Here is a 13,974-nt window from a genome sequence, read left to right on the forward strand (position 1 = left end):
CAATGGGAGAAAGTTCAGTCTACCAGGAGTAGAATCACCCCTGTATTAGTGGCCTCAGGTTCTATAAGAAAACAAAATGAACAAACCATGGGGAGGACAGGAGGGGAGAGAATGAAAGGAGAAGAGAGAGGAGAAACTGTGGTTGGTATGTAAAATAAATTTTTAAAAAATTAATAAAAATATATACTAAAAATTTCATATAGGCAAAAAAGATTCAACTCTAAGTCATTTTCTTAATTATTGATCAATGGGAGAAAGTTCAGTCTACCAGGAGTAGAATCACCCCTGTATTAGTGGCCTCAGGTTCTATAAGAAAACAAAATGAACAAACCATGGGGAGCAGGTCAGTAGGCAGCATACCTCCATGGTTCTGTATCAGCTCCAGTCTCCAGGATCATGCCTTGTTTGAGTTCCTGTGCTGATTTCCTTCATTCTTCATTGATGAACATGCTCTGGAAGTATAAGCAAAATAAACCCTTTCTTCCCCAACTTGTTTTGCTGTGCCCAAGTCTCGATCCCTCCCCAGAGAGACCACCAGAATCCAGTCATGTCCAGAATGCAAAAGCAAGGTTTATTCAGAGCACAAAGTCCAAGCCAGGCTGGGAGCTCAACCACTAACTATGGCATAGTACAGTAGAGTAAAGCTCCCTTTCTCAATTGGGGCTGACATATATAGGCAAAAACCACAAGCCGGGTTTATTTTGGGTCAAGGGAATTGGTCTTGCATAACAGCAGGTGTGAATTACCTGTAGCATAAAGCCCTCCCCAAAGCAGTTGCTTCTGCTGTTCCCTGGTAGACCATAGAGCTGGGTGTTGGCAGGTGGCCAGCTGCCAGGAACATTCTGTGGTATGTGTTTGAACCCAATGTCCTAGTTAGATATCCTGTTTTCCAACTAGCTCTTGACGTTGCAAAGTTTTAAAAATTCTCCATATCCTTATATTTCCCCCTTCTCAAGTACCTTCGGGAACCAATTTTGGGTCCCCTAGGGCAAGGCAGGGTGATGCACCTTTCGTCTCCGGTATTGAGGGGGTCATAACCTCATTGGACCATCAACTGTATCATGCCCAATCTTTGCTTTATGAATTGTACTAACCTATTTATGATGCATGGTCCGAATGTTAACAGCAACAGAAATATTATTATGGGTCCCATTAGCCCAGTGACCAATGTTGTTAGCCAAGGCAACAATAAAAACTGGGACTCAAACCATCCTTGGAAAGCCTTGCATTTCTTTTGTCTGTGCAATAAACCATCCTGAATTTTAGCCATTGTTTGCCTAATCATGCCTGATTTATTGGCATAGAAGAAGCATTCTTCTTCCAGGGCCATGCATAGGCCCTTCTTCTGAAGAAATAACAGATCTGTCCTCCTCTACTTTGTAAGACTACCTCAACTAAGCTGTCTAAGGAGGCCTCCAGGCTTGAAACTGATGGATGTCCTCGTCAATGGACTTAAATAGACTCTGGTATCCAGCCTGTTGGGTGAACAAGGCTGCAGTCCTTGTTCCTAATCTTGTCAACCCTGCCCCAAGGAGGATGGGCAAGGTAAGGGTAGTAAAGGGCCCTCTGTTTTTCCTGAGAAAGGGAGCTGTTGACCTTGGGGCTAGGAAATCGGCTTCATGGTAGATGACTTTGGGGATGAGTTTAACTAAGATGCAATACTTTGAAGTGGTGCAAAGTATATGTATATGTACACAAGGAGTTAGGCCAGTGGAACGCACCCACCACGTGTCTTGGAGGGGTACAATGTACTCCATTTGCTGCTGACTCAGGACTAATGAATTGTTGCAATATTGTTTTAGATTGGGGGGCACCTCTCAAAGGCAGCTGCTATAGCCTTATATTTCTGGCAGGGTGATTGAGACCTGAGATTGCCATCTGCAATGGGAAGCTTCCTGAGTGATGGTGATATTATCAGATATGACAGCAATCCCTTCCTAATATGGGGGCTTTGCATTAAGGCGGAGCCAGCAAGCACTGGTGAGATTAGGGGCCAAATTATTTAAGAATCCAAAAGATGCATCTAATAATTTTAGTAATCTGTCACCTGAAGGTGAAACCGGTGCAGGGGTATGGTATCGTGGAGGGTGAATGCAGGTTTGGGGTAAATATCTCCAGGGGCAATGTTTCCGGAGCTCAAGTCTCCTTGGTGGCTTGGAATAATGTTTGGGCCTACAGAAAAAGGGGTTAGCTGGAAAGACCGAGCTACAGAGATGAGCACCCTGTAATCTGGGCCAGTGAGTCATAAAACAGCAATCCCCATATTTTTGGTGTTACCCAGTCTGCATTTTTACTTTTGGGGGTGAACTTAATCGTCCCTATGGGACCTGGAAGAGAACTCTGGGTATATTCCCAGGTGACTTGGAGTAAGTCCTGCTGATGCTGTGCCCCCCACCCTTGACTAGCATTGGTCTTGCATCCTCATTTTGTGCAATAAAAAATCTTCCCTCACCCCACATCCTGAATTTTTTTTGTGTGTCCATTGACTTACACAAATCTCCAGCACTCCACTGAGTGAAAGTCCAGTGTGTATTCAAAGGGTTTAAAAGTCAATGGTAAGGGCAGGAAACCAGATGCTGAGGGAAGCCATGTTAACAGCCCTCGACAAAGCCTCTTCTTCCCCGGGAATGTATACATCCCATGTCTCCTGTACTGGCTGATGGGGGTTGGTTAGTGGCAGGCAGTCCCTGACTTTCGGCATCTGGAGTGGAAACAGGGCCAACAGCAGGAGCAAGGTTGCCATTGTGGTGAAGTTTTAATAACAGGGAGTTTCTGGGACCTAGGTGTGATTTCTAATTTTCTTCCCTTGGCAAAGGATGGAATAGCCGAACATGGGTGTCATGAACCCAGGGTGTGATTCCATTCATTTTGAATGCAGTGTGGTGTTGAAGTTGTAGTACCAAGACCTGATCTCCAGGCTGGAAGCTATGCGACTTAGGGTGTAAGCAGTAGACTAATTCCGTTTTAGTCTTGGCCAGATCACGGCCCTTTTGGCGAAGTCTATTTCCCCCGACTGCTGCAATTAGCTCAGAGCATAGGCTGGGGATGAGAGGGGGAGGGGGTGCCCATGCGTGATCTCAAAGAGGATTAAACTCAACTGATAGGGGGTACCTTTAGCCCTAAACAGAGCATAGGGAAGGGGACCCACCCAATCTCCACCAGTCTCCAACGCTAATTTGGTGAGGGTCTCTTTTAGAATCCGATCCATTCACTCAAACTCTCCTGAATTCTGGAGCCTCTATGCACAATGGGATGCCCATTTGGCTCCCAGGGCAGTAGCTATTCCCTGACTTACCTGAGAGATGAAAGCGGGTCAATTATCTGACCCAGTCATGTGTGGGACACCAAATCTGAAAAGAATTTTTTCAGGAACCTTTTAGGTTACTACATACGCAGTCTTATGTTTGGTCGGGAATGACTCTGTCCAGCCTGAAAAGATATCTACAAAGACTAGCAAGAATTTATAACCATATTTGCCTGGTTTGACTTTGGTGAAGTCTGTGTCCCAATATACTTCAGGTCGAGTTCCTCTTGCCTGGTTGTCTTTGTCTCCTCTTGTCTGTTAAGCATTTACCCATTGACACAGCCTGGCATTTTTTTTTATAATTTGATCAATCAGCTGACTGGCATGTCTAATCTTTAAAGATGACCTCTGGAGCAAGTCCTTGCTTCTCTTAGGCCCACATATGGGTGGAGTGATGGATCCAGTACAGTAAATGTTGGCCCATCAATTGTGGGAGGAGGATTTTCCCAGTTGGGAGATGCCACCAGCCATTTTCTTTGTAAGCCCCCTCTATTCTGGTAACCCAGGCAGTTCCTCCTGTTTGTAGCATGGAGGAGGAAGGGCATGTGGCCGTGGGTCTATCTAGATGGGAAGAATGAGGTGTGGAATATCTAGGGCCACCTCCTTGGCTGTTTTGTCTGCTAGGTTGTTTTCTTTGGGGACCAAGTTGGTCCTCGTCTGGTGGCCTGGACAATGCATCACAGTCAATTTTCTGGGGAGCCATAGTGCCTGTAGTAATCTTACCTGCTATCTGTGTAAATGTTAATCTTTTTGTTCTTTCCCAGGTTTAAGGCTTTGGTTAGGGCTACTAGTTCGTCCCTCTGGGCCCATGTGTCAGGTGTCAGTGTTTCTGCCCAAATCACCTCAGATGTCATGGTGACTATTGCCCTTGCATACCTGCGTCTATACCGCTCGTAGCTGCTCCCATCTGTAAACCAGGTCTCTTCTGCATCTGAGAGAAGGGTGTCCTGAAGGTCGGACCGGATGCAATATACCCATGCCAGTATTCCTTCAAAATCACGGAAGGGAGCTTTCAAATTTGGGTCTGACAATAATGTGGCCGGATTGAGTGTGGTTGGTACCTGAAAGTTTATTCTAGAAGGATTTAACAACAGGGCTGGATAGTGAGTGACCCTCACATTACTCATTCAGCCATCTGGTGGATGTTTTAGGATTCCTTCAATGGCATGTGGGGTAGCCATTGTCAGATTTTGTCCTAGGGTTAGTTTGTCTGCATCTTTGACTAGCAGTGTTGTGGCTACAATGATGCATAAACATGGGGCCATCTGGCCACCATTGGGTCTATTTTCCTTGACAAATAGGCCATAGTTCCCTTTCCTGGCCTCATAGTTTAGATAAGCACCTCCTTTGCTATTCCCCTACTTTTGTCTACAAACAGGATGAAGTGTTGGTTTACATCTGGTAGTCCCTAGACTAGGATTTCTAGCAGCTTGCATTTCAGGGTTGCAAATGTGTTTTGTCTCTCTTCTGTCCATATAAAGTCCTGGCTTCCTTTTGTGGTCTCATATAAGGGTTTAGCGATCTCTGCAAACCCAGGAATCCATAGGTGGCAGAATCCCGGTGTCCCCAGGAACTCCCTAACTTGTTCGGCCTTTTTGGGGTCTGGAACTTTTAACCCAATCTCTTTTCTGGCCTCAGTCAACCATCTTTATCTCTTTTTAAGAACATATCCCAAACAGGTAACCGGTGGTGAAAAAACCGGGCCAATTTCACTGATACTCGATACCCCAGTTCTCCAAGGGAGTGTAACAGGATTTCAATCCCTTTCATGCAACTCTCTCAGTTTGCAGCAAGCAACAGGTCATTCACATATTGTACCAGACTCACCTCTGGGTTTTGGAGTCAATATTTCCCCAAGTCCTCATGCAATGCCTCATCAAAGATGGTGGGAGAATTTTTTGAAACCCTGAGCCAAGCAAGTCCAAGTCAACTGTCCACTAATTCCGATCTCTGGGTCATGCCATTTGAAAGCAAAGTAGGCCTGGATTTTGCAGGCTTGTGGAAGGCTGAAAAAGGCATCTTTGAGATCCAAAACAGTTTACCATTGACAGTTGGGAGACAAGGTGCCCAACAAAGTGTATGGGTTAGGTACAGTGGGATGAATGTCTATCACCCTTTTGTTGGCTTCCCTCAAGTCCTTCATTGGGTGATAATCACTGACATGAGACTTTTTGACTGGTAGCTGGGGCATGTTCCAAGTGGACTGATTCAGCTTTAGGACTCCCAGCTTTAGGAGTCTCCGTATATCAGGAGTTTTGCCCCTTTTAGCCTCCAGTGGCACAGGATACTGGCAGACTTTGACAGGTTCCACTCCCGCCTTGATCGCAACATAATTGGGGCCCTATGAAGCACCAGTTCCAGGCCTAGTCTCTGTCCATGCCAGAGGGAACTAATGGAGCCATCTTCTATAACAGGCTCCAGTATTGTCGGTTTTTGATAGAGTCTATATTCATTAGCTACGTCGCGGGTGACCAAGACTCTAATTGGCTCCCTTTTTGATGGACCAATTATGCTCCTTTTTCAGAGAATTGGATTTGGGCTTTCATTTTAGACAAGAGGTCTCAGCCTGGTATGGGGTAGGGACATTCAGGTATTACTAAGAATGAATGGGTCACTCATCCAATTCCTAAATACACTGTTCTTCCCTGGACCCAGGTCTGTCTTTTGGATAGGAAGCCTCCGGAGTCATGAGCATTGAACTTTCCACTCTGGTGTCTACCATGAATTGAATTGGTATCCCCTCCACCATTAAGGTTACCCTAGGCTTGGGGAGGGAGACCAAGCCAGGTCTCTCCTAGTCTCTGTCTTCCTCCATGGTGGTCAGTATGGGAGTGTGTTTCTTCCCTGTCCTGCCAAATGTCTCCCTTCAGCCCCTGTTTTTAGGGCATTCTCAAGCCCAATGCTCTTCTTCCATGCAGTACACACGTTGGTTTTTCCCCAGCTTAAGTCAGGGTCTTCTCTCCTGTTTATTAGCCCTTTTATTTTCTATTCCTGCAGCTAGAACTTGTTCCATCTGTGCCTCTTGTCTTTCTAGGATTTTGGTTAAATTTTGTCTTGCCTTTTCTCTCTCTTTGTCCTCTCTTTCCTGCCTTTCTTTTTCTTTCTCTCTCATCTCTCCTCTTTTGTTTCCCTTTTATTATATACCTTTTCTGCCACTGCAGCTAAGTCCTTCAGTCTCTTTTCCCCTAAACATTATAGGAACTGTAACTTTTTCTTGATATCCATTGCTTCCTTATTTACATAGGCTAGGATGATAGCCTGCTGTGCTTCTTCAGACTCTGGGTCCTACAGAGAGAATTGTCTAAAAGCCATCATGAGCAGATCCAAGCAGGCAGCAGGGCTTTCATCTACTCTGTGTCTAACATAAATTTTGGCCATATTTGTGGGCTTGTTAGCCGTAGCCTTGAGATCTGCCAACAGAGCCAGGTAGTACATCAGGGACTCTCCTTACCTTCTGCCATGCTGTAGTCCCAGTCTGGGTGTGTTGCTGGAAAGGAGGCCACAACTAGGACTGGATCAGCCATACGAATCCCATTGGGCCAGGAACTGACTTTCTGGCATTTTTCTAGGACTCTGTTTCTTTCCTCCTTGGTGAAGAGGGCCCCCAACAGTTGTTAGTAATCATCTCGGGGGGGGGGCTGATGCATGATGATTCAGTTTCTAATAGGTTATTTAAGTCTCGAGGGTCCTGAGAGAAAGGAAGGCTTCAGGCCTCCCAGTTATAGAGATCACTAGTGGCAAAAGGCCTGTAGTAGAACAGTTAATTCCCTTGGATGTCTGGGGGGGCAACTGGTTGGAGGGGAAAGACTATGGCAGTATCAGGCAGCCCCCCATCTGACTCTGGGTGGAGTGGACTGCCCACTATGCCATAAGTCTGAGGAGCACAGGTCCCCATGCTCTTGTTTTCAGAACAATAACAGATAATATATGTGCTCTGCATTCAAAGGATCTGTGCTAACAAAAGATGGGAAAGGTTTTGTCTATGTGTGACATACAGGTAAATGTCTCTGAGAATACAGAAGTAGGGTCTTGCTGAGAAATGTCTGAGATGAAGTTAATTTTCAAGGACTTACATTCTCCCTATAGGTGGTAAGGACATAGCGACAACCTTAGTCCTGAAAGTCATTAAGATCAACAAAACATTAACTTGTTAGCATCATATGGCAATTATACTCAAAGCAAATAGCAGCGAGTGACTACTCTCACAACAGATACGTAATAAGCAAAGCATGGATTTCTGAACCATAAAAGTTGGGATCCCCTACATAACTGAGAAGCTAGCAACACATCAGACTGGTAGTGGTAATAAATTTAGTTCAGAAAAATAATGCAAAGATGTGTAATAGAACCAGACTAGCCTTGCACATCTGAAAGTAGCAGAGCACTGATTATTTTCAAGGAAAAGGATTGAGTGGTAGTATATTCAGAATAGAATTTCAGCCTGAGAAAAGGAAGATAACAAAAGGAAAAAGGCAAATGGATGTTGTTTTGCTCATGCTTAACTAAAGTTATAAGGATGAAAATCTATAAACTTGCATCCTTAGTAATGAAAATGTATTTTCATATTTGTTCAAAAGGCTAATTTCTGTAATATAAAACCTATTGAGTCATTTAATCTTTCATTTAGAAGTCTCTTTGAATCTGTATTGGTCATCTATTTTGTTTAAGATACCATTCTTAAAGAAAAAAATGGATACATTGATGAATACAGTCTGTGATCTGGCTTAAAATCAGTTTGCATTTTAGAGGCAAAGTAATGACATATTGGTCAGTACCAATTCTAATCCATTTGTATCCAAGGAAAACTGGTTGTTAGATATCGTGAATTGAATTTTAATTATAGGTAATTTTACTTATTCAAAGATGTTCAGAAACAGAACCTAAGGAAACTATATATGCATCTCATATTTTTGGTTGTGAGTCTAGCTGTTAATGACTGAACCATCTCTCTAGTCCTATATATATTTCTATCGGGTATTGTGTCTCTTGATGATCAAGAATTCCCTTTGGGTAGAGGATTGACGTGGCTACATTATACACAGATGTTGCAGATGATAGGCTCACGCATGTGTGTCAGGGCTTAGCTGAATCATAGTGTCTGTAACCATGCATATACACACATGGGTCATGGAGGGCCCTTTAATATTCAGGCACTTTGGCCTGAGGGCTTGTCTGCACATGCATGGCTCTAGAACCTGGAAATGCAGCTTTATTTGTGGCTGAATAATTTCAAGCAAATGTTGACATTCTAATATCTAAGAAAACAACTTTAAAAAATATTTTAACTTTACACACTAGTCATAGTTTCTCCTCTGCAGATTGAAGTTTCTGCCCCACCTGGTCCCTCAGGCATTCAGTTCCAAATAAACACAGAGAGTATTACATTAATTATAAACTGTTTGTCCTGTTTCTCAGGCTTATTACTAATTAGCACTTACAACTTAAAGTAACCCACAATTCTTATCTATGTTTAAGCATGTGGCTTGGTACTTTTTCTCAGTAAGGCATTCTCAACTTTTTTCCTTTATGTCTAGAAGATGACAATGTCTCTGCCTTTTCCCAGAGTTCTCCTAGTCTGACTGCCCTACTTTACTTCCTGCCTGGATACTGGCCAGTCAGTATTTTATTAAACCAATACAAGTTACATATATTTATACTTTATAAGAGCATTACCCCACAGCATTTCTCTTTTCTTCTTTTCAAAACAAGAACCCTGAATCTAATCTCTTTTGTTTAATTCTTTTTCCTGAACATTATCAATAACAACTTTTAACCAATGATCTAAACAAAGACAAACAAACATAATACATTTTTTTGAGACTGTGGGTATAGTTTTCTAGTTTATTTCCTGCTGACCATGTGCACTGGCAATCTTTGGGGGACCCTAAGAAAATTTAGGATTATGGTCAAATCCTGACTGGAGCATTATTTGAAGCTAGATCACCTTAACCAGTCACCTTGAAGCTGTTCTGGATGTAGTACTCAGAGGAAACTGCAACAGAGTTACTCTGAGATATTGAATTATCTGAGAATTCTGCTTCTAACATAGATTCTTTCAGGGAGTCTTCATCAATCAAACCTGAATTTTCTTAACCCACAATAAATCCACAAACTCTCATTTCCTATGGAAGTACAAGGAGAACCTATTTCCCAAAGTAACATGTCTTTTGACTTACCTTTTGAAATCAAGATATTTTTGAAATATATAGGTTGGTTTAATTAAGCAGAATTTATTATCAAATGTCTTTTAGCAGCTGTTGCTCCTTCCACAGCAATCAAATAATTCAAAGAAAAAAATAACATATAGTATCCAAACTCCATGTGTCTTTTCCATTTTTATGTAATTTTTCTATTATTCTATTTCTTTTTTGAAGGACTTTATCACTTTTCTTTTCTTCCCCAAGCCTACATATGTTTTAAACACACTGTAAACTATGTAGAGTTTTTTTTTCATCTGTCTGTCTTTATGGTATATCTCTATTTTTTTATTACTATATGAGTCTTAATCTGCTCAACAATATGTCTAGAATTAAAGTGGTGGCTTTGGCATCTGACTTGCCCCATTACTTAGCTTCCTGGGAGTCTAACTTCATGGTTGAGGTACTGGTAGAGCCACATTTATTGCTGCAACTCTGAGGAATTTCTAAATCCATGCCACCACCAAGAAGCATGCCACCGACTGCTCATAAACACCATTTAAGTCATTGGTAGCAGGGCTTCTTAAAATAGCTATGCAGTTTGGGGCACTAATGCTGAATCAGGAAGCCTCTCTTAAAAGATTTGTGCCTCTGCTTGCCTGTAGCAAACAGAGCCCCAACCCCTTAGAGAATGCTGCTACCAAGAAGCTGTGCATGACTCTGTTCTTCTTGTCTAGAAACCTTTCCCAAGCTTCTTTTTGATATGATGTGGATATAGCTGCCAAACATTGGGTGCCATTTGTAACTGAAAGTTTCTTTCCCAACATCTACTTTCCAAAAGACACTCAAAAGCTGAATATTAATTACAAGATGTTTGGCTGATGACTGAGGTTTCTTACTGCCTAACTCTACATATAAATTAATCCATTTATAATAATCTGTGTATTTTCACTTGGCTTACATTTTGCTTCTCTGGTGGTTGCTGGTGAATCTCAGACTCCACCTTTTCCCCCTTTATCTTTGCTTGAATTTCCCACCTGGTTCTATTCTCTTTGGCAATTAATCAATCAGCTTCTTTATTAACCAATGGTAATAAAGCATAATCACAGCATACAGAGGGGCATCTCACATCAGCTTTTCCCACTTCCCATTACCTCCCTCTTACCACCCACACTCACTCCTCAGAGGATGTAAGGCCTCCTTTGGGGAGTCAACAAAGTCTAGTATACCAAGTTGAGGTAGGACCAGGTCCCTTCTCCCTTGATCAATGCTGAACAAGGTATCCCACCATAGGAAAAGGGCTCCAAAAAAGCAGATCATGCAACCAGGATAAGTCCTGGTCCTACTTTTAGGCACCTCCAAGAGATCAAGCCATATAACTGTCACCTACATGCAGAAGGCTTAGTTCCATCCCCTGCAGGATTCCCAGCTCTTAATCCAGTGTCCATGAGCTTCCATTAGCTCATATCAGCTGTCTTTGTGCTCTTTCCATTGATAATCTTGACCCACATCATACTCATAAGATCCCTACTTTGTCTCTTCAACTAAGCCTCCGAAGCTCAGCTCACTGCTTCTGCTACTAGATACATATTCTTTGATGACAATTAGGATAGTCACTAATCTGTTTATAGGAGAAGGCCAATTAAGGCATCCTCTCCAGTGTTGCTAGGAGTAGTGGGAATTTTTTTAGCACCTGGCTTCTGCCTAACCCCTAAATGACTCCTTCCATCAAGATATCTCTTTGACTAAAACTAATTAGAAAAGATAAAGAATAACATTTTATTCTACCAAGGGATCCATTAATCAGAAAAGGATTATAATACCAGATTTTTATGCAACACACTCTGATGTACCAAATTTTATCACAAGCATACTAATGTAATTAAAGACCCAAACCTAATAATAGTAGGCAATTCCAGAATCCCACTATCTGCAATAGATCATCTTAACAAAAAAATGAGTAGAGAATCCTCAGCATTAAATGACACCTCACATCAAATAGATTCAACTGATATCTACAAAATACTTCACCAAAACATCTAAGCATATACATTCTACTTAGCAGCACAAGAAACTTTCTGTAAAATAGGTCATATCTGGATAAAACCAACCCTTAAAATATGGAAAAATAAAATTATCCTATTTATTCTGACCATTATGCAATCAAACCTAAAATCCACAGCAAACAAAACACTAGGAAATACATAAGCACATGGAAATTAAGGATTGATTAATAAATGATGATTAGATCAAATAATAAATGAGAAAGAAATCAAGAATTTTAGAACTAAATGAAAATGAACACACAACATAATAAAAACTCTGGGATGTTATATATTTAGTTATTCAGTGAATTTCATGTATTATAGGCATCTTTAGATAGATACTAATGCCTCATGACTTTTTCTATCACTATTACTGTTATTTACCCTTCTCTTTCCTTTATCTATATGCATGTCTCTTTCCTCCTTACATTTTGTGTTTTGTCATCTGGATTGGCAATGCCCCCCCAAGACCTAAAGACCACCAGACAAAACCTTAACACCAGGCATGAGAAATCCCCTTTTGAGTTTTGGTCAGTGTTGTCACTTCACTCCCAAGACATGTACATGCTATTGCTATTGCCCTTCATTGTCTCCTAGAGGTGAAAGGTAATAGCAGAGTCTTTGTTGCTAAAGCCACCTTTCACTTCAGAAAAAAGGTTCAGTGGTGCCTGATCTGGTACTGATATTGAAGTGTCTTCCCTTAGGACTAATTATTAGGGTACCAGAAGATACAATGAAAGCTTCCAGGGGAGGAATGCAATCAACAGTCCTACTCAATCATAATACATATGAACCACATGATAATTAGCATGGCACTAGTGAGAACTAGTGATGTCATGAAGACCTTAGAAAAAATCTATTACCATCACTTTGATTGTCTACTATAATTCTTTACTACTTTCTACATCTTATTCATATGATCACAGATAAGTGAAGTTACCATCTTTATTCAAAGAAGAGGAAAATCTCTCTTTGTGAAAAAATATCATCACAGAAAACCATAACTGAAAACTATGCAGTTATCAGCAAATTATAGGAACTCAGGCCAAAAACATAAGGCCATATTCTGCATTTATGGCTCAGGAAACATTGAGGAAGAGGGAGCAGAAAGATTGTATGAGCCAGAATACCAGGAAGTCTGTTGTAAAACAGTCTTGCCAAGATGATTAATACACAAAATTGGAACAGTGGAGATATCAATGGACATTCAAATGCACATTCATTTATGCATAAGCAACACATGCAATCAAAGATAAAGAGGTTATCAAGTTGAGGGGGTGCATGGGAGGACTCTACTTAAGGGTAGCCAGAAGGGCTGGAGGAAATAAAAGGAGGGAAGAAGTAATTTAATTCTATTTCAGTTAAAATATTTAAAAATAAAATTAAATAAACATAAAAAGAGACTGCACAAAACAAATCAGGTTTGATAGACCAGTTCCACATTGAATGGCACTGAGGAAATGCCTGTCACAAAGGTAAGCTTTATCACATTTGAAATGTGAGCACCAGGATGAGCATGCCATTTAAAAATAATAAGGACTTTATTACACCTTCTTCATTCAAAACTGTTACAAAGGCTATAAAAATAAATTTTTTATTAATAATGAATACTCATATTTAAAAAGGGGATACATATAATTAAAAATAAATCATAAAATAAACAAAGTAAGTAAATCTAATTTAGTAGAAGATGCCTATACCTTAGTAATTGGCAGAGAGGAGGGAGAATAACAGGTTTTTGAGGTCAGCATCTGCTATAGTTTCTAAAGGAAAACAAGGCAACAAATGAAGGAAATAATAATCTAAGTTTATTATTTTCTTATTTTGCCATTATCTCTGCTCTTGAATTATTAGGATTGTACTTCTGCTGTGCAAATATTATATAAAATTAGGTACTACTAACTACACATCTGCCAATTTCATATTCAGTAATTTCAATTTGATATCGTGTTTAAAATATTTATTTCATTCATACTTTTGTGTGAGCATGTGAGCAGGTTTACATGGAGGCCATAAAAGAGTATTATAACCACTGGTATTAGACTTACAGGTGTTTTTGAGTTCTGTTCATCCTTTGTAAGAGTAGCAAATGTTTTTAACCACTAGGCTATCTCTCCAGCCAGTCCTGTGAAACTGACCACAGATGGAATAGAAGTATATAAAATAAAAATTCTGTCCATTAAGGATTTATTCATGAAGTTCTGGGTATTAGTGCTTTAGATCATTCATAAATTAGCAAAGCACAGTGTTCCATGATGTTCTTCTCCCAGCCCCAATAAATGAATAACATCAATCCAATCTCATAAATTATAAATCCTATATCCCTGTCTAAGCCTCTGATAACAACATCTATAACTTAGAGGAAATCTGCCATCCATATAACCTCAACACATGTGATGATGAGATTTAATTGTCAACTTGACACAATGTAAAATATCCAGGAAAAAGAAGTTCCATACTGAAATGTATAGCTATAGGTAGCCTATAG

The sequence above is a fragment of the Microtus ochrogaster genome, chromosome 1 (assembly GCF_000317375.1).
Source record: "Microtus ochrogaster isolate Prairie Vole_2 chromosome 1, MicOch1.0, whole genome shotgun sequence".
In the NCBI taxonomy this organism is placed as follows: Eukaryota; Metazoa; Chordata; class Mammalia; order Rodentia; family Cricetidae; genus Microtus; species Microtus ochrogaster.